The sequence below is a fragment of the Thermobia domestica genome, chromosome 18 (assembly GCF_964235325.1).
Source record: "Thermobia domestica chromosome 18, izTheDome1.hap1.1, whole genome shotgun sequence".
NCBI lineage: Eukaryota > Metazoa > Arthropoda > Insecta > Zygentoma > Lepismatidae > Thermobia > Thermobia domestica.
The window spans coordinates 91,531,371-91,557,144 of record NC_137471.1 but is presented as its reverse complement, the minus strand read 5'-3'; the positions used below and the strand labels follow the sequence as shown (position 1 = coordinate 91,557,144).

At 35.7% G+C, this 25,774-nt stretch overlaps 1 protein-coding gene across 7 annotated transcripts in view; it reads left to right on the top strand.

Moving 5' to 3' along the window:
* axo (axotactin) overlaps positions 1–25,774 on the top strand; it is a 368,436-nt gene that overhangs the window by 141,059 nt on the left and 201,603 nt on the right. For 6 of the 7 annotated variants that reach the window (XM_081747155.1, XM_081747148.1, XM_081747149.1 and 3 more), the window contains exon 2: positions 4,880–5,007. The gene's annotated coding sequence lies outside the window, so the exon portion shown is untranslated. Of the gene's footprint in view, positions 1–4,879; positions 5,008–23,140; positions 23,210–25,774 lie in introns of those variants that run through there. The other variant, XM_081747153.1, reaches the window with a different exon arrangement.

The window sequence follows — 25,774 nt, the reverse complement described above, 5'->3', positions numbered from 1 at the left end:
AATTTTGCAATTTATGGTATTTCAGTAATCTATGCCGTCTTGGTTCTCTTTCATGCGTCTCACTGTCAGGGATAGCCTCCCCAGTTTGGGAACCAGTGGAGTATTGGATCTGTTAAAACATATAAAAATATTACGAAATGTTGTGATTTATCTTATAAATAGTGAAGCGTGATCACCCATTGAAAAAAAAAGTAAAGGTCATCGCCTATGTTGTACAGTATCATCACACTTACACGAAGGTAAAATAGGCCCTATATAACATTTAGAAACATACATTGTATTTCCCTCACTATTGACGCAATGTAGGATTTATTATCCCTTATATCCAGATTAAAATTTACTTATGAAAATCATAGATTTCTTAAAAGCAAAACTTGCAAGACTCTTGCAAGCAAGACCAAGACTGGGTGTGCAAGACCAAGACCAAGACCAAGACTAGGTGTGCAAGACCAAGACCAAGACCAAGACCGAGGGTTCCACTGCAAGACCAAGACCAAGACCGCATGTGCAAGACCAAGACCAAGACCAAGACCACCCAGGTCTTGGTCTTGGTCTTGCATTTGCTCATCACTAACCGTCAGACAACAGATTTTTATGACAACTCGTTGCTCTCCGCAGTAAAATCTATTCACACCGCTATCCAAAAGAGCTTCTTTTCAACAATACACCAGAAAAAAAAAAAAAAAGCTGCGATTAGAATTTTGCAATTTCGCACAGTTATATCTTAAAGTCTAAAGTTCAATCCTTTGCCGTTTCACTAAAATGCCCTCACGTGTTTTAGACCTTCATCAAAAGAGCACTTTCCTTTTGTACTGCAGTGCATTCGATAGTTTCCCACCGGAATCGAATCCAGGACTTCGTGCAACAAAGGCACGCGTTGTAGTTAATAGACTAAGGAGGACTACGTATGTACCATATGCCTTTTCAACGCTGTTTAAACCCTTACAAAATGTGTGAACTATACATTGTCTGTATAATGACACTTGTTTGGTTTAAATTTCTGCAAAACGCAAGAGGCAGTATCCATAATACGAGTTGATCGTTGCGCAGATACTAAATGAAAGTTTACGTAATTACGAGGCAAGCAGAGTAATGCCGTCACTTAATAGGTGGATAAGGGTAAAGAGCTCATTATAAGCGTGATGAAGTAGAGTCATTAAAAGAAATGTTCAGAAAGTATCATTAGACGGACTTTCACGGTCATAGGGTACATTTATACGTAAATAAAAACGTGACGTTATAAACAAAAGTATCTGTTTGTTTACGTAATTTATTTAAAGAGTACTTGTGTATGTTTTCTGTATATTTAATGTGTTGCTTTGAAAGTATTTGATTTTTTTAATTACTAAAAAAATAGGAAGCAATTACCAACGCTTCATAACAAGGAATATTACGTATCATTAATATTGTTTTCCATTTTATTTATTTATTTTCATGTTGTATGGGTTGTACTCGGAAGAATGTAAACCATTATTCATTTCCCTTTTTACTGTAGAAATGGAGTTTCACAACTTAGTCGCGAAAGAAGGTGAAAAAGATAATTGTAATTAGGATCTAGCGGGAAAATATTTTTTAAAAAAGATTATTTTGAATTCCTTAATTTAATAGACATATTTTTAGGTCCATACGTATTGTCCAATCTAATAAAGAATTGTTATTATTATTATTAAGTATTCTCCCTGTTGGTAGGTCCTGGAACTAATAGAGCTAACTACCCCTCCCTTAGGATAGGGTCTGGAAATATTTATCCTCATTTCTCGATCTTCAGTTTCCTCCTTTAACACCCAACATTTTCTTCTATTTTTCAAATTATTGATAATTTCTTTTTCTTCCTACTTCTCGCTTTCCTTCCATCTTACCCTCTATGGGATATGAAAAAGGCAATTTGTTCACAAGATGTGTCCAATTTACTTGACCTTTCTCGACCGGAACCAAACTTAAAGAAATCAGGATCAACTGGAGAAGCCGTCGACTTATTCGGAACTTATACATAAGGCAAAGAGTAAGGATTTTGGGTTGCCAGTTTTTGAAAATGGAAATACCAGACACCCTACTGGAGTACCTGTACTCTTAAGGTTGTGATATCATCGCCCGTCAAAAATGTGAACAACCTTAAATTTGTTACTTCACATAAAATTGAGAGATTCAGAGTTTGAATTTAATAACTTTAGTTCCTTTTGAAGCATTTATTAAACTTACTTATTCCAGTTTTGGTTGAGTCGGCACACGTAAATTTTGTAGTCTACCATGGTAATAGTCTATAATACGTGGTATATAAAACAGGAAAGCAAATATGATTGGCAATATAATTAGGCATGCACAAAATATACTTCGCTGGGGCTGGTAATGTCTTATAATGCCTACATACTTTTACTGGATCTGGATGCATTATTTAATGGAGAAATGTGGTTGAAGATGAAGCAGTGCTAGCTGCGCTCTTGAAAATGTACTTTTGTTGATAGGACTGGTAAGATAAGAGGAAAAATTACCGGACATTTAACGTCCGGTTTTAAGGTCGTACCGGACATCGTAAAGAAGGTCAAAACCAAACTGTCCGGTAAAATACCAAACGGTTGGCAATCTCAGTGAGGTTGCGCGTGAATCAAGGAGAAACCAACAGTGTGAAGATTGGGAGAAGAGTTAGACAAGGATACAGAATGCTACCTCAATTATTCAATGTTTACAGTAAATGCTTAATGAACAAAAGAATTGATGGAAGTTGGAGATTTCAAAATTGGGGTACAGATCATCAATAAGGTGAGATATGCGAACGACCCGGTTAGTTAGAACAGTAAAGAATATTGAACAAAATTTTAAACTATTAAATAATCACTTAAAAATAATTGAATCGTTTTTTGGAAGACGACACATGTCATAAAAACCGCTCTCGATTAAATTTTCAACATACATGTAGATTAGGTTCAGACCTGGGGTGTTTTTTGTCACTTCACTTTGACGGTGAAACTTGGGAAAGGGTATTGGGGATCTATTAAAAATAATGGAAAATGATTGATATTAGTATTGTATCCACAGTTGTCGGGGTTGCTAAGATGAACAGTGGCACTTCCAATGCCATTTGAATCCAAATCCAGCCCTTTATGTCCAAAATCAAACGTATTCTCCCCGTGCGAAGAAGGGTATTCTACTACTATAATATAAAAGCGTAATTAGAACTGTATCTACTGGTAAGCGTGGGCACGTAACATTAGCACGAGCGATACTTAAAATATCCTAACTTCGAGACCATTTCTCTCATGACATGGACGGATATGCCCCCTCCAAAAGAGAAAAATTTTGGATTCAGGGTCCTCGAATTAGAATACAAATGCGTAATTAAAAATGTATCCAAGTGTGGTCACTGTTTTACCATAATATGAGCAATAGTTCTTTTACCTGGAATGTCTTCTTCCAAAGGAGGAATATATTCAGCAAGTCTTCAACATATTGATTTCAACAACAATTCAGTCTTTGTGCTTTCATTTAAAATCTTTTCGTTTATGTTTATGGTGAATGAACTTGTGAATTTCGCGTAATACTGAAGAGATTATGCTTAGTGTATTTCATGCAACAATTATTTCTCTAGTTAAAGTGAAAACCAACTACAGGATTTACTTTCACTTTCCGCAGAATCGATTCATTGTTCTAAGTCAAATGTTCGATTCCACAAAAACAACTTTCAATATTTGTTTCGTTGATTTTTCATTTACGATCCATTTCATTCTAGTTTTAATGATCACACATGTAAAGGCCCGACAACATTTCAAAGTAAAAGAATTCATTTAATTTTACAAGGAGCCCATTAACTTATGGAATCTATGGTTTTGCAACAAATTTTGGAAATGGATGTCACCCACAGGTTTAGTCATGAGTACACGTCGAAACATGTTGTGCGATAAACCCATGAAAATATGTTCTAAGAAATCATTGCCATACAGAGCTGAGTTCCCTTTTAAGTTCCGTTAATAATGAGATATTTATCTCAAGTTGGGACTTGAGATAATCCCCCAAGATAGCCCGTCCCCCCCCCCTAAAAAAAAAAAACAGAAGTGAGACTGGGCGATCTCGAATACCTAATCTTTGCGAACTGATACTTTAAAGAGAGATACATCAGGAATGACATGATTTTTGATGTTGGCATGACTAAATGCTTGGTTTTTAACAATAAATCCAACAAAAATTGCTGCAGCTCGTGAATACAGGACCATGCTATGGAATTTCCGAAAGAATATTGTTAATTAAACTTTGGACATTTGGAGTAGAGTACCACAAACAAGACTTTGTCTCACTGCAACGCATTGAACTTCACGTTTCAATGTGCTCAAGATTAAAGACACTGGCTCGTTGATAGAAACAAGACTCATTATCAGTAGTGGACTGGAAAAAGAATTTACACGAAGGGAAATTAATATTCAATTTTCTATACACCTTGCTCCATGACTTGTGCTACTGATCAGCTGTCAGCAATCTAAGCTTAAGTATCTTCTAACCGTTGTGAGTTTCCATTGAAGATATTGGAATGGCTTCATTCAAACTGATCAAGTAGTTTTTGAGTATTACGCACAAAGAGTAATTTTTGAGTTAAATAAGAACAAACATTATTTTTGAGTTAAATAAGCACAATGAATAGTATTTGAGTTAAATAAACACATATACCAACCTTCATAGTTTTGTAAGAATTTGAAATAATACTCACATTTCTCCTTTAGAGTTATTTTTTATTCTCAAATAAGAATGAACTACATATCTGATGATCCTTGTATACCCATTTTTGCTTGGTCTAAGTTGAATCTATCTACATTATAAAGATAGCATATACATATGTTTATATGTTTACACTTATGTACTGACTGATCTAATATCATGGAATTATTCTTTGCAGAGTGTAGTCTGATGATTCGGTGGCCTAATATGTACCTCACTTAATGACGAAGTGGAGTGGATGCCAACATTTCGTCGAAAGTCGTTCCTTCTTTCCCGTATAAACCTCACCATATTCTAGGATAACAAGTAAGTTGTCATAGAATTTTGTAATTTTTTTTTTTAATATTAGATAATAAATTATTTTAAACATAAATCTCCACTTTGAGGTTCATCTAAAAAAAAAAAAAAGTATTTGCAGGAAGTTACTTAATTCGAGGGGTGTAATAGGCTATAGGGGAGTATATGGCGTATACTGACTTTATATTTTTATAGTCTAGTATATACTTACCTTAAAGTTTCGAAAGAAAGAGCGTATATGGGATTCAGTACACGTAATATTTTTGTAAACGATCTAGCGTATGCCCACCAAAAGTTCTAGCATCACTTCACTTTTTAGTTCAGCCTATGGATTAGAAAGTTGAGAAAAAATAATTTTGTAGAAACAAATTTTTAGTGTATTTCAGTTCTTTTACGTGAACATTGTGGATGTGCTTTCAAAATTTGAATGGATTTTGAGTAGAAGTATCGATCTCTGTGGGGACAAATTGAAGAAAAATTACTTTATTTCGAAGTTACTCTTTTTTGCTATTTTATCGAGACAATTTAGTAATGTTATTTACTTATGCATTCGTTAACCAAGTTTCAGAAAGCCCGAATGCTATTATACAGAGGTTGATTTAGTTATATTGAGCCGAAGTCAATATACAGCTGTACCGCGCATGCGCAACCTATCGCCGCGAGCTTGCCATGAGGCAAGTTATAGTGTCTAATTTAGTCACACAGTAGAGCAATGTGATCGAGCGTAGTTTGACGCTGCCGAAACGTAACAGATTCTGGGCTCATTGTGGCCCTTTTTGATACTAAGTTCACGGCGTCGTGCATTGTAGAAATGTGTCAAGTGCATAATTTTCGTGTAGATTGTGCTACTGTAAATCGAGTTATACGGAATTATGCGGCACAGAGTCCTGGGACCACTACACCGACGCGAGCAGCTAGAAACCGGCTTCCCGTGAGAAGGACCCCCACCGCTATTGTGTTTAGTTCGGCGTATGGCTCTATCCGAAAATTCCTCACACAGCGTGTGATGGGTCCAAGCGACAATCTACCATGCAATTGACAGGGGTGTACGCCTCATGGTTGTTCGCAAAAGCATTGTGGACGCCTTGAAACTATGTCCTGTAGCTGAGCTACCTGTACGAATTCTGTCACCATATGGAGCAGGAAACTGGAATTTGGCAGTTCTCTTCTCTGACATCCCAGTCAAGAGTTCAGATACCAGCCCAATGGACTATTGTGCTTTCGGATTCCTCTAGCGGCACCTGTTCCAACGTCGAGTCCGCACCGTATACGGCCTGTTGAAAGTCTGAAAGACAAGTGGAATGCAATACCCATGGTCGAGTCGAGCTGCAATGCAGTCTCCTACATGACAGCAATCCTACGGCGAGGACCACCAAAATTATTATAACATAACTTGTTATATACATAGGTCCTGAGTCATATTTATAGCTATATTATATCACTAAAATCACTTAAAACTGTATATATGACATTTATCTTTCCGTGCTTTTATTGTGGCACACAATTATTGAAATAAAATACACCTTTATGATTATGCATACACACTTTTATATGATGGTTCCTTGAATTATTATATCGTTTATTTATAAAATGTTGTTATGACAACCTTAAGACGAAAACTCATCAAATTATTATATCAAAATCAATTTTGATTCTATTTCTTTTTCTTCTTCTAACTAGTTAGTGCATATTTTAAAATCACACATTGCCCGGAAAGAAAAGATATTTAAAATTACATTTAAAATACAAGATGTCGTTACACCTGCAATGGAAACTCCGATGCCGGGCAAGCAAAGCAAAAAGTACGGAGTGTAGCTCCGTGCGAATCAGAGGAAAATTGGAACCATATAAAAATATAATGTGTGTGTGTGTTTTCCTTTGCTTCTTTAATATATATATATATATATATATATATATATATATATATATATATATATATATATATATATATATATATATATATATATATATATATATATATATATATATATATATGCCAGGATAGAGAAAAGATGAAATAGTGTCGTTATATATCGTCGCTTAGAATGAACTTACATACTAAAGGAAGGAAATACATAGGTTGGAAGAAAAGTAGTGGCAACACTTCTCACGTCGTCAGAAGATTGTGTCTCAGCACTACAAGAGTTCCGTAGCTGATAAAAGAATGTGAGCCGATGAAATGTGACGAGTGGTAACGACCTTCCGTCAAAAGAAACAGTAATGTAAAATAGAACAGGAAAGTGGAAGACCTATAACAATAAGTTTCGCAAAGACGAACGAAGTGCATGGATCAAGATTGAAACAACACATTGGCACAATGCCGAACAATGTTTTCAGCGACTTCGTGACTCCCTTTTCATCAAAATAACGGAACCATGTCGCGGGAAGCACTACGATACAAGAGCAGCCATCATCCATGCCATATGACGGTACCGGTATCTGCGGGATATCGACAAAGATTGGCGCGCTGACGATACTAGGTAGGGATGCGCACGAGACGAGTCGAGACAGGATTTTCTTGACAAAATTCGAGTCGAGACACGGCTCTTCCAATAGATAAATATACATTTTTCGAGGCGAGTCATCACTTTTACAGCACATTTTCGAGACGAGACAGCCACAAATCTTGTCTCGTGCGCATCCCTAATACTAGGAATGGCCACAAAGTTTCGATTCCGGAGGAACCGGTTCTTGGAGATCCGGTTTTCAGAACCAGTTCCAGACCTGGATCCCAAAACCCGGTTCCAGAATAGGATCTTATGAACCGGTTCCACACCTGGATCCGAAAATCTGAATCTTCTAAAACTAGAACCGTTCAGAGTCGAAAACCGGTTCCACCAGGAACCAGTTCCGGCCATCCCTAGACGATACACAACGCTTTCCATACGTGTGGCAGAAAGTGATAGAGATATGAGACAATTACATTGAAGGAATGTAACAGATGTTCTGTACATAAAGTCAGGTACAACTTATAACCACGTTGACATTACTTTTTATTCAGACCTTGTTTTTAAAGAATATGAACATCATGTTAAAGAAATGATAATGTTTCTCTGTTTATTTGACTGATCTTGTTACATACTGTTTCTCTTTTCTTTGATTGATAGGTTGATGTTTAATGGGGACATTAGCATTCCCCGTCACGAATATATTGTTTGCGTCATTATTCTGTAAATGTTGTTGAGTTGTAGAAATATATTATGGTGATAGGTGTTCGGGAACTTAATATATGCCGTATTGAAATCGATCGAAGTTAAGAAATATGACACTATTAGTATATGTGATGGAGTCGAAGAGGTGTTAAACATAAAACTAGCTTATTACGTAACTGTAAATACATAATAATACATCGATTGTAGATAATCGAGATAATCCATAATGTTGAGTATACGAAATGAGAATTAATGGAGAATTACACATTTTAATGGTTATCTTTATATGTGAAGAGTTGTGTGTAATTGGTTGGTTCGGAGAATCTTCTAAGTATTTGCATGTTATTGGAGATACAACTAACACATATAGAAGTCGGTGAAGAAAATATAGTCCATCCAGAAATAAAAAAGTTATGGCAATAATTTGGAGGTCTGTGAAGTTGGCCTACCCAAGTTAGCTTACCCACTTTTATCTACATGAACCTTTAGTTCCTCGTCAGTTCCCGTTAGTTCTTACTAAAGTTACGTTAGTTCCGCGATCTAAAAAAATATATATACACAAAAACCAATGGGTAGGCCAACTTCACATGTGAAGTTGGCGTACCCAACAAGCTTTCCCACATTTTTCGACATGATTCGTTAGTTCCTCGTTAGTTCCCGTTAGTTCTTACAAACGTTACGTTAGTTCCGCGATTTTATACAAATTAGAGCATAAACAAAAATGTGTGGGTAGGCTAACTTTACATGTGAAGTTGGCGTACCCAACAAGCTTTCCCACATTTTTTACATAAATCGTTAGTTCCTCGTTAGTTCCCGTTAGTTCTTACAAAAGTTCCGTTAGTTCACATGTGAGGTTTGGGTCAACAAGTTTTCCCAGATTTCCCGTAAGAACTAACGGGAAATAACGAGGAACTAACAACTCGTGTCGAAAAATGTGGGAAAACTTGTTGGGTACGCCAACTTCACAGGTGACGTTAGCCTACCCACGCATTTTTGTATATGCTCTAATTTGTATAAAATCGCGGAACTTTTGTAAGAACTAACGGGAACTAACGATTCGTGTCAAAAATATGGGAAAGCTTGTTGGGTACGCTAACTTCACATACCCACACATTTTGGTTTATGCTCTAATTTGTACAAAATCGCGGAACTAAGGAAACTTTTCAAGAACTAACGGGAAATAACGAGAAAATAACGATTCATGTCGAAAAATGTGGGATAGCTTATAGTGTACGCCAACTTCACATGTGAAGTTAGAATTCCAAACATCTTTGTTTATGCTGTAATTTGTACAAAATCGCGGAACTAACGGAACTTTTGTAAGAACTAACGGGAACTAACGAGGAACTAACGATTGATGTCCAAAATGTGGGAAAGCTTGTTGTGTACGCCAACTTCACATATGAAGTCACCCTATACACACATTTTTATTCATTCTCTAAGGAGGAGTGGCGAAAAGGGCCAAAATCGGCCCCCTTGATTTTTCAGTTCATTTATGCTATAATGGTAGTACTAGAGCAGATATGTATGAAAAACAGAATGTTAACAATATATATTTTGCAATTAAGGTTTTACACAGCACCATTTGTTAACAAAAAATGCACAATCTTATTATATTGTAGGTAACATGGACAAGAAACTAACATTACTAATGAAAACGAAACAAAATGAATATAAAAAAGACAAAACTTTTCCTTTTTTAATGTTGTCAAAACACTATTTGTGGTATCCCCTATTAGAACTTCGTGATATAGGTCTACTACAGAATGACAATATCCCAATAGTCATTTTGTTAGTTTGTTCTTCACAGACCACTCAGAGCCGTAACACAACATGTAGAGAGACACACGGTTCTATTTTCACTTTCCTGTCAATCTGAGTCTCCTGCTTTGTAATCATCAGCATCTTCGTCATCAGACCAGCCAACTGCAGCATCTTGTATAAAAGCTTGATAATGTGCGGAGTGTCTTTCTTGTTGGTGATGAAGGTGTCGATAGTAACCAAGAAACCACAACACACAAGCAATGTGAGCACAGCATCCAACAACACGTGCTCCAACTTTACACTGGCAATACCAAGATCCAACTGTAGCTATATTATACTGTATCCATAGAGTGTGTATCTTGGACGATGTGTGTCGGCTCTGAATTAAAACTCTTATTACATCTGAACATTCTCTGTGTGAGAACAACTTGTAAAGCCTAATTCATCTGTATGTTCAGTTGTATAAGAGCTCGCCTGTTTCAGCTGATATATGCCCAAGGTCAGTTGTTTAAGTTCTTCAAGTGTTAAACGAGGGAAGTCGGTCAAAGTGTCAGCAGTCATTTCTTGCCAAATAATCCTTTTTCTTAACCACTTTTCTGCAGTCACGCGGTGTTGCAATTCATTGGGATGGAAGTGCAATGCTAACATTCTTTCTCCAATTGTTTTTGCACTTTCATCATCTTCCATTATTCGAGGAGGCCTAAATGCATTGCAGATGCTACTTACAATTTTGACATAGTCTCTATGTATGGCACTTGAGAATTGGGCACGACGTGGGCTAGTGCTTGAAAAGATTTTAGCAAACCATTTGAGGCTTCTACTACCCATCTCACTGATGTAACTAATCTCGACTCATTAGCCTCTTGTGTAGTATGTTGACTTTGTTTCTGTAGGAAATGTGGCATCTTTACTATTAGATTCAAATCTTCCAAAAGATTCACACTGTCTCTGAATCCTCTATCTACGATGATGATATCATCCTCATTAAGCCAACGTCTTAAATCCTCTGCTTGTTGTCGCATATGCGCTGTGATAACAGAGGCATCGTTGTTGTTCCCACCTGCAAAATATGGACCTAAGACATCCAAAATTTACCCTGTGGTGTTCACAATCAACATGGGTTTAACCAGGGATCTACCTTTATGGATTGAATATGTCCTCCTCTGAAACTGGTAGTTCGAGCTCTTCTCTATATAAATGTAAGTTCGAGCTCATCCACAACTATTACAGCTTTATCCTCTCCTTGTGGTGGACAAAATCCGTGCTCGTGGGTTTTCTCGGGGTTCTCCCGTTTCCTCCCACTTTCTTCATTCCACCATTTCACTCATCTCTCATCATCACCGTCTCCATTAGCCTAACCGGCATAACCGTGGGACGTAAAACTCAAAGATTTCATTTCATTTCATTTTTATCCTCTCCTTTTGTGAAGATGGTCTTCGCAAATGCTCTGGTGTGTTTCTGAATAAAATCATCTCTAGTAATATGATTGAAACCGAGATGTTTCGGAACGAATTCAGACATGAGAACCCTACGAACAGTGTGAACAATATCGTTTTATGACATCTTTTGATAAGGCAAAAAGGTTTCATTTACACTATGAGCGCTGTAGAGTACTGTGGTCATTTTTACAAATGTTAACGCTTATCTACTCCTACACAACATACTTAAAAATCATTTTCGTACTCCGTTGCGCTATATACGTAATAACTTAGTAAATGTCGAAAAACAACCCCTTTTCAAGGATTTTCTTGCAACAAGCCTCCTTCCACAAATATTTTCCTATAAACCACTCTGCACTGTATGAAAATGCTTATTATTTTTTGACGTTTTATATCTTATAGATTGCTCATATAGGTCAAATTCAATCCGTACCACTACTTTAAAAACAACCCCTCGCGGGGGCCGATTTTGGCCCTTTTCGCCACCCCTCCTTTGTATAAAATCGTGGAACTAAAGAAACGTTTGTAAGAACTAACGGGAAGTAACGATTTATGTTGAGAAATATGGGAAAACCTGTTGTGTACGCCAAGTTTGCATATAAAGTTAGCCAACCCCAACATTTTTGTTTATGCTCTAATTTGTTCAAAATCGCGGAACTAACGGAACTTTTGTAACAACTAACGAGGAACTAACGATTCATGCCGACAAATGTGGGAAAGCTTGTTGTGTACGCCAACTTCACATGTGAAGTTAGTCTATCCACACATTTTTGCTTATGCTATACTTGTACAAAATCGCGGAACTAACGAAAGTTTTGTAAGAACTAACGGGAACTAACGAGGAACTAGCGATTCATGTCTAAAAATGTGGGAAAGCTTGTTGGGTACGCCAACTTCACATGTGAAGTTGGCCTACCCACACATTTTGTTTATGCTCTAATTTGTATAAAGTCACGGAACTAACGGAACTTTTGAAAAAAACTAACGGTAACTAACGAGGAACTAACGATTTGTGTCAAAAATGTGGGAAAGCTTGTAGTGTACGCCAACTTCACATGTGAAGTTAGAATTCCACACATTTTTGTTTAGGCTCTACTTTGTACAAAGTCGCGGAACTAACGGAACTTTTGTAAGAACTAACGGGAACTAACGATTTATGTCGAAAAATGTGGGAGAACTTGTTGGGAACACCAGCTTCACATATGTCAGTTTTTTCTATCACTTGTGTATGCCTTAGAGGTGCATATATAAAGAGAAAGTAAAAGATACCACCAAAAAGTACATGCAGTGCTCAAGCTCAAGAGGTACACATAACAATATAGTGTGGAGTTCTTGTATACTATTTATTGTTGACGGAAAGTTTTCTTCTTCTTTACCTTTTTTCTTTTCTTTACATCAAACGATTACACCGAAAAGTTTACAGAAATAAAAATAAGCTTTTCATTGTTGCATTGTTACTTTCTTAATGATTTTGCATTGTAAATATTGGTTTCAAAAAACATTAATACAGTATGTTAAACTTGCAGTTGAACAGAATTTTCCAAGAATTGTGCTATATATTTTAAATTATGCTTTATGCTTTATTTTCTAAAATTATGCTTTTAAAATCAGTTTCTTCTGGACTCTTAGACAACCACAACCATGTTCAAGGTACCAACCTTATGTGTAAATTGCTGTTACGCTTTTTATGCTTTTGGGTTGCCCTAGCAATAATAATGGTGGCATGGAAACCGTCAGACATGTAACGGAAAACAAAAGCAGTAGTTTAATTGGAAACACAATCCAGTTTGTACCTATGATACTTCGTACCCATTTTGCTGATGTAAAATGTATCCAAACTAATACTTAGCTAGCCTTAGAATAAGCGTGCTTTGCATATTTGGCTCATGTGAATTCTCTATCTTTCATACTCTTCCACCCTTCGATTTCTTTTGTACTACATTGCTATATGAGCACGTTCTATTTCTTATGTAATGCTAAATATGTAAAGCTCCGGAAAGGAATGGCGTGAATTTCGACACTAGCTTCATGAATATTACAACTCAAGCACCGGAGGGAAGTTGTTTGTTACTAATAAAATGAAAAGACTTTGCTGTTCCACGGCTTACGATTACTTAACTGACAAACGAGGACGTGGAGAATCGGAGGCCAATGCAAAACAAAAGTAGTCGATTGGCTTTTTCCAGACATTTTACATGCAAATTAGAGTCATTGCATTGATGCTGTTTGGTCAATGTGCTTTAAAGATACAATCTTGTTTTGAAAGAAAATTGCCACTCATTTCTCTTTAAATGGTCGTAATCTCACGTGCTTTAAAACGATTTTGTGTTTTAATTTGAAATAAACACCCTGAAAACCAAAGTCACGTTTGATTAATTTAGTTTTTCTTATGAATTAGAGTACATGGCTTTCTTCTAAGGATGACCAGAATTATTTTGAACAAATTTCTTCATATCCACGAAAATGTCTTGCTTTAAAGTAACCCTGAAAAGCCATTTGGTTAACTTGATTTGGGTTAAAATGGTCGGTGGAATTAATTCAAATATCGCCAAAATATTTCACTTCCGAATACCGGTATGCCATTTTCCTTAGTGGTAATGTACATATGAAGGAATAAAAAACTGCGGGAGGCACTTGATTAGAAGTCATGAACCCATAAAGTGACGTCATCAAAATCTTCACGGTATCGAGAAGACAAGTCCGTTTAAATTGTCATTTCTTCATTACCAATCATGATATTGTGATGCATCATTTCACTATTTGAAAGGTCTTGAATTAAATTTAAAAAAAAAAAAAAAATCTGTAACTTTTTCTGAATACGAACGGCTAAGAAGTTTAGTTGCGAAAATTTGAAAGTTGGTGGTGTGCTAGTTAACATCTCAGAAAAAATATGTCTAAAAGATTTTAACGGTATTTTTTTCAACATGTGGGTAGCGTGTACTTTTAGGAATAATAAAACCCTGTTGAACATGAATCTGAATGTTTCCAAGTCGAATTTCGCTTTCTTGTGACTGAAATCCATGATGGTGACCAAAAAGGCTGCTGCATAAATTTGATTTTGAAAATAGCTACAAATATTGCCGTGTGATATACCATTTCCTACGTTTTTGGGGTAAGGTAATTTGTGACCTCTTAATTAACAATCCAATCACCAGAATGGTTCAAATTACAATAAAAATTAAGATGGTGACCACATTCGACGTGAAATAAACGTGTTGCATATTAGATTGTGAGATGCTTTTGGGGTCAGGCATGTCATTTTTGTTGCTTAAATTCTGATTCTGACTGTCTGACCCTCTCCCTTCCAATTTCCTTAGGTAGTATTTAATGAGAAGGTGCTTTACGCTATCTTCTGGGTTTTCCAAGAAGTGATATTGTCTCACCCTGTTCCGAAAGATCATAAGTTATAATTGCGGGCGAGTATTGTCGTACACTTTTGGACAGTTTTTTTTTTTTTTTTTGTGACAAAATTGAATGAGAAACGACCACAAGTGGCCAATGGCAATTTCATCCTTTACATGGATGGACAATGCACCGTCCTTTCATGCTAATGTTGTGACCTCTTTCTTGGCTGAGCACAGTGTTTAACTTCTGCCACACTCACCCTTCTCACCAGATTTAGTCCCGAATGACTTTTTGTTGTTCCGAAACCTGAAGGATTCTCTTTGTGGACGCCATTTTGCCAGTAGATCTTCCGTAGGAAGCGCTATTTTCCAGTATCTGAAACATACCACCAAACATAACTATGCCACATCCTACACAAAATGAACGAAACCAAGAAAACCGAGTGTCAATAAAGAAGGAGAGTTTGTTGAGAAATAGACAGAGGTTAGTTCCCTCTTTTTTTTTTTTTTTTTTTTTTTGTTCTTGGAAAAATTAGAACCAAACGACACGTACTTTTGGTGTGCACCTGGTACTTTGTTTTGCAGCTTTGAGGTTCAATGTATGTAAACAATAGGGATGGCCACAAAGTTCCGGTTCCGGCGGAACCGGTTCCGCAAGGAACCGGTTCTCGGAGATCCGGTTTTCAGAACCGGTTCTGGAACCGGTTCCGGACCTGGATCCGAAAACCCGGTTCCAGAACCGGATCTTAGGAACCGGTTCCAGACCTGGATCCGAAAACCCGGTCCCAGAACCGGATCTTAGGAACCGGTTCCAGATCTGGATCTGAAAACCCGGTTCCAGAACCGGATCTTAGGAACCGGTTCCAGACCTGGATCTGAAAGCCCCCAAAGACCCGTAAAGGAGGCATAAAGTTCACCTTCAAAAATAATGCAAAGAGGACCATGCGCTTGTGCCTTCCTCGCCCAGACCCGCTTGTGCCCCCAGAAAAAAATTTTGGTCCACCAGTGGGTGTTTAGCCAAATGAGTTGGCCAGTTTGCCTGTTTAACCAATGAGTTTGCCAGTTACCCAGTTTATTTAGCCAAATGAGACAAGCTGCCGCCGCCTGGGCGCCTGCCTGTCGCTTCCACCATTTCATCTAGCATACTGTTCACAGCTTGCCAGCAGCTCGGGTTTAGCGTAGGGATGGTCACAAAGTTTCGGTTCCAGCGGAACCGGTTCTGCGAGGAACCGGTTCTGTTTCAGAACCGGTTCCAGACCTGGATCCGAAAAACCGGTTCCAGACCTGGATCCGAAGAACCGGTTCCAGACCTGGATCCGAAAAACCGGTTCCAGACCTGGATCCGAAAAACCGGATCTTCTAGAACCGGATCCGTTCGGACCCGAAAACTGGTTCCACTAGGAACCGGTTCTGGCCATCCCTAGTAAACAACCATAGAAGGTGTTTCTTGTTTCTCACTTTCTTTCAAATTGTTGCTGTAATAAAACTCTTAAGACGTTCCCCTGACAAACAACAACAACAACAACAAAATTACACGACCTCTTTTGTAGCTTAATTCAAGGTATCTCAAATGGTGTATGAAAACATTACAATATCTTTAACTTAAGATAAGATTTTGAGAATATGGGCTGGGGTGAATCCACTCCTGTGTAAGGGAAGAGGAGTCAAGGGAGAATGATATGCAACGTGAATGATGTACTCCGCTCATTTCGAGAAGGAAGCTAAGCTTTGATTGCAATTGTCATAGATTGTGTCATCTTGAGTTTTTTGGAAGCCATCTTGAGGTTTTGTTGTTGTTGTTGTTGTTGACATTTTCAAGGTCAGAATCAAAATCTTGCTGAAAAGCAATCAAATCTTAATCAAAAGCAATGAGATCCTTTAATTCTAAAACATGGAAAACGATACCTTACATTCTAATATTCATCTCTTTTTATTTCTTGTCGAATATAACCACTGTCTTAGCTTTCATGGTGGTTTTGAGCCATTTCCGATGGTCAGATCGTAATTTCAAGGTCACAAATGGATTTGTTGACTCCGAAAATATAGGAAATTATATATCACACGGCACTATTTGTAGCTATTTTCAAAATCAAATTTATACAGCACTCATTTTGGCTGCCATATTGGATTTCGACTATGAGAAAACAAAATTCGATTTGGGAACATTCAGATTCATGTTCAGCAGGGTATCATTATCCCTAGAGATACATATTGCCCAAATGTTGAAAAAATGCTGTTATAATCACTTTAGAGACGTATTCCTGACAATTGCCCACTATATCACTCACTTCCAAACTTTCGCCGGCATAACTTCTTAACCATGTTACCAAAAAAAAACTTTTTTGTAGCTTAATTCAAGATCTTTCAGATGGTGTTTTGGAAACACCATAATATCATAATTGGTAATGGATATATGATAATTTAAACAAACATTTTCCCTGCACATGGTGGTCATTTTGATGACGTCACCACAAGGGTTCATGAACTTTAATCAAGTGTCTCCCGGTGGCTTTTTGTTCTTTGATGTATACATAAGACACTGTGCAAGGTATCATACTCTTGTCGTGAAGTAAAATATTTCTATCTTAACTCCAGTGATTAAAAATACCATGTTGCTTGACTCACTTGCATTGGTTGAACATACCAGCATTTAGTCAAGCGATTGTTAAGAATAACAAAATAGGCAATAATTCAAGAAAAATACGCAGAAGACATTTAGAAGTTGATTCCGTACGTGTAGGCAAGAGAAACAGGCTATACCACGTGTTTGGGAAAGGCCAAGTTGCTGAGGTGATGTAGTTTTGTTCACATTGGGAAACTGTAGTAGACTTACAAACTATGAGTATTCTGTATTGAAAGCACAAATGATAATTCTATCACATTCAGTTCCAATAAAAGAATTAGTGCAAAGTAGATGGATTATGTTCTTGAGGGATGGTGGCAAAAGTATTTATTAATTAACCCATGACTACGGTTTAAGCTAAGTTACAGATAGTTATCAAAATAATAGAAACACCTGGAGTTGGAAACATGCCAGATGTCTGAGTTGGCAATGGTCAAGTGGTGACCGGAGCACCGGTGTCTTATTGATGGTTGTGTTAAGGCAAATTTCATAACTTCCTAACTCAACATACGTTTGTACACTTTCTCAATAGAACTATACTTGTTTAACAGGGAAATGGTTAATGTAGTATGAAAATTTGATCTTACACTTCATCTGTACTTTTTCTCCTATAAAACCAATCGAGTTCTATATTTTTTTCTGGAAATATAGGTGAAAGTATTTTACAATTACTTATCGTCTTTCGCGTACAGAATAATACCCGTTTATTACTACATAGACGTAAGGGCTTGTATTGTGACCTTCCCCAAAGGTTGGACCCCTTCCAACAAAAATGTCTGGGTGAGCTCATGTCTCTTGGGCAATACTACATGCAGTCCTTTTGATCTTCATCATCTTATAAATAAAACGTAGCATTTTATTTCTTTATATATGCATTCCTCTCGAAAGTTCCTTTCTGGAACCGCCACTGTTAAAAATATTTTAAAAAGGATCTTAATACATACACCAGATTTACGGTACTAGGCGAAGAACATAGGCAGTTGTTTTCTAATTACTATGTTAGACGTCAGTATGCTAAACAGTAAAATGGAGAAGAGAACAGCTTCAAGAAGTAATTTAATTTCAAATTTAATTGATCACGCAAAATTATCACTTCTTTAAAAACAAATTGAATGGAAAGCAACGTGCTAATAAGTTGGGCAAACTGTCCTTACGTACTGTTTAGTGTAATTAGCGGCTGGGCTTTGTCATGGTCAATGATAAATGCATTACAAAACCAGAAAGGAAAACACTCTGGCCGAGTGCGAATGTTATACGAAGGCCTTAGCAGTAAATGAGTAATACTTGGCGAGAAGGAAGGAAGTTATCGAGGTCTTCTCTAGCTGTTACCGGGAAATAAAACAATGCAGCAGTATGAGGATCGGGATTTTTTCCCTTTATTTTCTTGGTTGAAAATCGTGATTTAACTTTGCTTTTCGAATGTCTTTTGTAAAATGACTTTTAGTAGACCTCTCTACCCACACACAGTATTACAAATGATAGTGAAAGGTCACTTCCCACACAATTCATAGGGTGACCACAAATAATTTGATGGAAAAGAGTATACTGATGTAAATCAACAGGAAAATGGAAACAAAGATATCTTTATAACTAGAGAGCCTCTTATATCAGAGAGAAAAAACAAAAATAGTAACACAGAATAGTTCACTTACCATCATTTGTATTTCTGAGATGATTTTACCTTCTTAAGTAGCTGAAAGTCGTCTTGTATTACAAGTCTGAACTCTTCACAAGTAATTTTAACATTTAATTTTACTTTTATTGCACTTTATTTTGTTACAGATAAAGCGAAAATAAATTCAATGACTGGCATAAACAGTTTCAAATCAGACCCTGCCTATATTAAATCTTTATGCACTCTCTTCCATCTACCCAAGAGTGTCTCTTTTCTTCCCCAACCATTCAAATATTTCTCAATACTTTTTGATCCTGCACGTATGTGTTAGAAAGCTCATTAATTTATCCTTAATTTTTTAATGAAATCTGTGAGTTACGCCTTTCTTCGAGAATGACTCATGACATTTCTCAGAAGAAAGCTTAATGTAAAGAAGATGCTTCGTTTTATTTACATTTACTGTAAATTACCTGAGTGTGAGTGTAAGAGCCACCGTTTCTGAGGATTCATTATTGATATCCCTAAAAGTGATTAATGCTTTTATCAAATCATTTTGATGTAACACAGAAAAAAAGAGTATGCAGCATTATTTTAACCAGAAGGTTGGGTGGGAATGGAAAGATCGAACACTCATAAGAAGTTTCAGAACAAACAAGTTGGTGTTAGAGTAGGGGAGAAAATAACATAGAAGAGCACAATTGGAAGGGAGTTCGAGAGTGATGCTGTCTCTCGCCAACATTATTTAATATCTATTTAAAGAGAAAGTGAAAAAGAATCTACATAATGAAGTCGGTATTACGGTAGAAGGTTAACTGATTAGATGCATACGGTTTGGAGATGATATGGCGCTTGTTGCGGAATCTGAAAGAAAAATCAATAAATTGTTAGAATACTTGAGGAAATACTGTGAACAGTATAGGATGAAAATAAAAGTTAGAAGGACAGAAGCCTCGGTAATTGAAACGAAGTGGTCGGTGTCAAATATAGAAGTAGCAAGGGGGAAAATTGTACAGGTGATTAGTTTTCGATAGCTGGGTAGTATTATTAGTGATTATATAAAGGGTGAATGTGAAATAAAAGCAAGGATAGAAATGGTGAAAGAAGCCTTTAGGAAAAAATGAAATGAAATTTTTGAGTTTTACGTCCCACGATTTTGCCGGCTAGGCTAAAGGAGACGGTGATGATGAATAATGAATGAAATGGTGGAATGAAGAAAGTGGGAGGAAACGGGAGAACCCCGAGAAAACCCACGCACACGGTGTTTGTCCACCACAAAGTTCACTTGGCGGGGGCTGAGATCGAACCCGGGACCCCAAGCACCAGAGATGAAAGCTCTACCACTGAGCCACCGCGGCCCCCAAGCCTTTAGGAGGAAGAAAAGACTATTTTGTGGGACCTTAAACAAAAAGAGAAAAATTTACGAAATACTTCGTGTGGAGTATTGTAGAAACACTGACATTACAGAAAAGTGATGAAAAATGACTGTAAGCTTTTGGAATGTAGGTGTGGAGAAGATTGGAAAGTATTAGTTGGGTCGAGTGGAAAACGAATAAGCAAGTGTTGGAAATGGCAGGGGAGAAAAGAACAATTTTAGATATTATTGAAAGGAGGAACGAAAACTGGTTGGAACATTGGCTTAAAAAAAAATCAGCAGGGTCGTGCCAGAGGGTATGGTGGTAGGAAAGACAGGGTAGGGCAAAGTAGGCTACAATTAATGGACGATATCAAAACAGAAAAATCTTACGTGAAGACGAAGAGGTTAGCTGAGAACCGTGAAGCATTGATGCTTCTCAGTTGCGGAAAGTGACCTGCCAATAGTGGCAGAATACTTACGATGATCATGATAATGGTAGGATTCTTGAAATAAATCGTTAAGGAAAATGAAGGCATATCTTGTGGGTTGTTGATTAAAAAAATACATAAAAACTGATCATATGTATTGAGGTAAAAATACGAAAAATCGGCGAAAATAAGATATTTTGAAATGTGGATGTGAAGAAGAATGGAAAAATAATAATGTTGCAAAATGAACTTGCATTATATTATATAAATTTTAATATTACTTAATCCTGCATGCCCCAATAATTACATTATGAAACCACCTTTTTAAAACTATATTTTTTTACATGGTAAAACAACACTGCAGCAGAATGATTCATATTTTTACATGGTGAAACCACACTGCGGCAACTATTACCTAGATCAATGAGAGAAACCATATACAACAAGTATTAATATTTTATATTTATTAATATTCTGTAAGTTTCATCTTAATTAGATATACGTCAAAAAATCTTTTGTTAAATTAGTAATATGTTCCGTTTGTCAGTCACATTACTGAAGCGCTCTCAAATCGATAGAAACAAAGAAAATATAACGAAAAATAATAAATAATAAGTTATCTATATAAATAATAAACGTGACTATTGTGGGCTGAATTTTGATTTAAATGGGATCGGAGGTGTCACTGTTCATCTCAGTGACCCCAAAAACTATGGATTGGGCATTTAATATCGGTCATTTTCATATATATATATATATATATATATATATATACCGGGTGCGTCATTTATAATGTCAAACCTTGATGACGGAGAAACCAAAAAAGAGAGAGAAGCGAAACTTTGCACGAAGCAACTATACAAAGGGGCACATTTGTAGACGTATTATTTGATATCACCGGATGAACAGTGTTGCCAACCCAATATAAAGTTGATTTTTTAAATGAAACGACCTAAATTGTATTTCATAATTGAATTCAACACTAAAAAGGAAGACGAAAGAGATGTCACTCGCAGGTCAGTGTTGCAAACTTCTCGAGAAATAACGTTAAATATGTGTTACATTTAAACGCCTTTTGCACACACAGAGAGTGAGGTACACAATGGTGTTGCACAATAATTAAATATTGGCCAGAACGGTTTAAATTGACACCAAGTTTAGATGGGTCCGTTAAACAGTGTTGACATAACAGAAAAGACAAAAGTCGAATTTGGATATGGTGCAATAACTCAAAAAAGACCAAAAGTACATTACGGTTTAAAATTTATAGGACAATTTGGTATGTCATAAGAAGTATTCTCACGTTTATTTGAAGTCCATAAGTCAAGTATTTACCGAGATATTCGGAATTTTGTAAAAGCTGACAGCGTTACCAACTTCTACAGCGCAAAATTCTCAGCTTTTACAAAATTCCGTATATCTCGGTAAGTACTTGACTTATGGACTTCAAATAAACGTGAGAATACTTCTTATGACATACCAAATTGTCCTATAAATTTTAAATCGTAATGTACTTTTGGTCTTTTTTGAGTTATTGCACCATATCCAAACTCGACTTTTGTCTTTTCTGTTATGTCAACACTGTTTAACGGACCCATCTAAACTTCGTGTCAATTTAAACCGTTCTGTCCAATATTTAAATTATTGTGCAAAACTATTGTGTACCTCACTACCTGTGTGTACAAAAGGCGTTTAAATGTGACCATATTTAACGTTATTTCTCGAGAAGTTTGCAACGCTGACCTGCGGGTGGCATATCTTTCGTCTTTCTTTTTAGTGTTGAATTCAATTATGAAATACAATTTAGGTAGTTCCATTTAAAAAATCATAACTTTATATTGGGTTGGCAACACTGTTCATCCGGTGATATCAAATAATACGTCTACCAATGTGCCCCTTTGTATAGTTGCTTCGTGCAAAGTTTCGCTTCTCTCTCCTTTTTGGTTTCTCCGTAATCAAGGTTTGACATTATAAATGACGCACCCGATATATATATATATATATATATATATATATATATATATATATATATATATATATATATATATATATATATATATATATATATATATATAAGAAGAAATAAGTAAAATGAGAAAATTAAACATTATATTTCAAAATAATAATAATAATAATAATAATAATAATATAAATTAAGAAGAAAAGATTGCCGAGGTATTCAACACTGCTAAGTATCTTTCAATAAATACACTATTGCATTCACGTTTTCCAGAATCCCCTTATGTCTTTCTTCGCCGTTAACATCCGTTCCTTTGCTTAGTCTTTTCGTCTTTCGAGAGGGAAAACAACTTCCTGCCTTTGTACGTTTGTGACTACATCACTTGAATAAAACTCAAGATAAAACAATTTATCTCGGGGTGCGTTATCTATTAAAAGTGATAGAGAAGTTTATTTTGATTTAGTCTTCGAGTGTTGCGAGTGTAGTGTGGGGAAACAATGTTCAAGCGTCCTGTGTGAAACAATTTAACCAAGTAAGTAATAGAGTGTATTACCCGTGTATTAATTGCGTAATATTTATTGAAGGTATTACTTACGTTTTATTACTAAATAGCTCTGATGTCATTATGATATACTGATAAGCTACCGAACTGATCCAGATTTCAGCGATAAAATTAATAACAGCATATCAATATTTCTTTTGATTAATTTAAGCTTATATGTAATACATTATTAAGTCAAGCAGAAGTAATTTTATAAAACAAGAATTTTAGGAATGATAAAAAAAATGGATCAAAAGATTGCGATCTTGGCCGATAGTTTTTGCATCAAGGGCCACAAAAGTTTTGAACGGCCCCTAAATCGAGATTTCGTATTTTCTACGGAATAAGCACATCACACTGAGTTAAGAGATAGTTTAGGTTTGGCAACACTATATGTAGTTCTCCAAATATAAGGTTTACAAGAAAATTTTTGCCTGAAATATATTGGATCTTTTGATGCATTTTTGGATCAAGGGCCACAAAATTCTTGAACGGCCTCTAAATCGAATTTACGTATTTTTGTTTTACGGAATAAGCACATCGTACTCAGTTAAGTGATAGTTTGGGTTTGGTTACACTGTATGTAATTTCCCAGATATAAGGCCTAGAAGAAAATTTTTGCCTGAAATATATTGGATCCTTTGATCCAAATAAAATTAAATAAAAGGTATGGGCCATCGCACTAAACTTTTACGTTCCAATTTCTTAAACTAAAATCATGTAGTGCTGCAGTTATTAATGAATCATTTTCATGTGAAATACTAATAAAATTATAAGGAATTTTCGAAAAATTTCACCGAAAGCAAACTCATCCCGAAAAGTAAACTACCCCTTGTAGATTTTCCCATAAGAAATAACTTATGCCATAATGCTAAGATTATTAATGAAATATTTGTTTACAAAGTAATAACAAAACCACATGAGTGGTATTTTACGAAATTGTAAAAAAAAAAAAAAAAAAAAAAAAAAAAAAAAAAAAAAGAAAAAAAGAAAAAGAAAAAAATCACCCCAAGAGTAAACTATTCCTTCTTAATATTCTTATGGAAGTAATTTATGCAATATTATAGGAATAATAATGAAATATTCATTTATGAAATACGTCCAAAATCGCTTTATATATATATATATATATATATATATATATATATATATATATATATATATATATATATATATATATATATATATATATATATATATAGAAAGGAGCCTGAAAAGAAATTCATCCCCAGGATTGAACTATCACTTGATACTTTTTCCATGAGTTATTAATGAAATATCTATTTATAAAATACGTACAAAATGTCTTGAGTTGTTTTTGAGAAAATCGTCCAAAAAATTCATCCTCAAGAAAAAACTACCCTTTTGAAGATGTTTCCAGGTCAAATTAATTATCGCATATTATCACGGTTATTAATGAAATATTAATTTATGAAATAAGAAAATCGCCTCAGACGTTTTTGAGAAAATATTCCGAAAACACTCAGCCCCAAGAATATACTACCCCTCTTACATTTTATTTTCAGGATAAATTATTTGTGCCATATTGTCATGTTATTAATGAAATACTTATTTATAAAATAGGAACAAAAGCGCGTGAGTCGTTTTTGAGAAAATCGTCCGAAAAAAATCATCCCCAAGAATAAACTAGCGCTCATAGACCTTTTCAGTACAAATGAGTTATACTGTATTGTCAGGTTATTAATGAAATGTTTTATTTATGAAATATGAACAAAATAGTATGAATCATTTCTGAGAAAATAGTCCGTAAACTTCTGAGAAAATAAATTGTAATAGTCAAAGACTAAACTACCACTCATATATTTTTAGGACAAATGAGCTATGGTATACTGTCATCTTATTAAGTAAATATTTATTTATGAAGATGAACAAAATAGCCTGAGTCGTTTTTGAGAAAATCATCCGAAAGAAAACTCATTTCAACAATAAACTACTTCTTCTCAATTTTTCCCAGGGAAATTACTTATACCACATAATGGGTTTGTTTTTGGAAAGTTGATTTATGAAATATAAGCAAAATCATTAGTGCCGTTTTTGAGAAAATCATACATTTTTAAAATTTTTACTCTTAAGTAAATTATCTTTATTTTTAGGGGTAGGAAAAAAAATTCGACCCCCCCCCCCCTGAAGGATCACATAAAAATCTTTAGTGTAAAATTTGATTGAAATACGTTGAACAGTTTGCCCACTAAGTGAGTGTACATCAGGGCGAACAGACGGACAGATGTTGAAAAATCTTTTATTTTTTTCGATATCAATATATCATAAAACGTGTGAATCCGTTGAAATCTCGAATTCGATTTGTTTTCACACCATACCTTTGTCTCTCCTTTCGTTGCCCCAAAGCGAAAAAGGGAATGTTTTATAAGCTATGTGGAAAATGTTATGATAACTGCAAATTTGGAAAGATATATCGAATAGCGATCTTTCTGCATACATTATGCACTGTACTATTTTGTACAACATAAGTGCTTGATTTGAATGTTAATAGTTACGTATTTTACTTAAATTTTTTAGTTGGTTTACTTGCTAGTT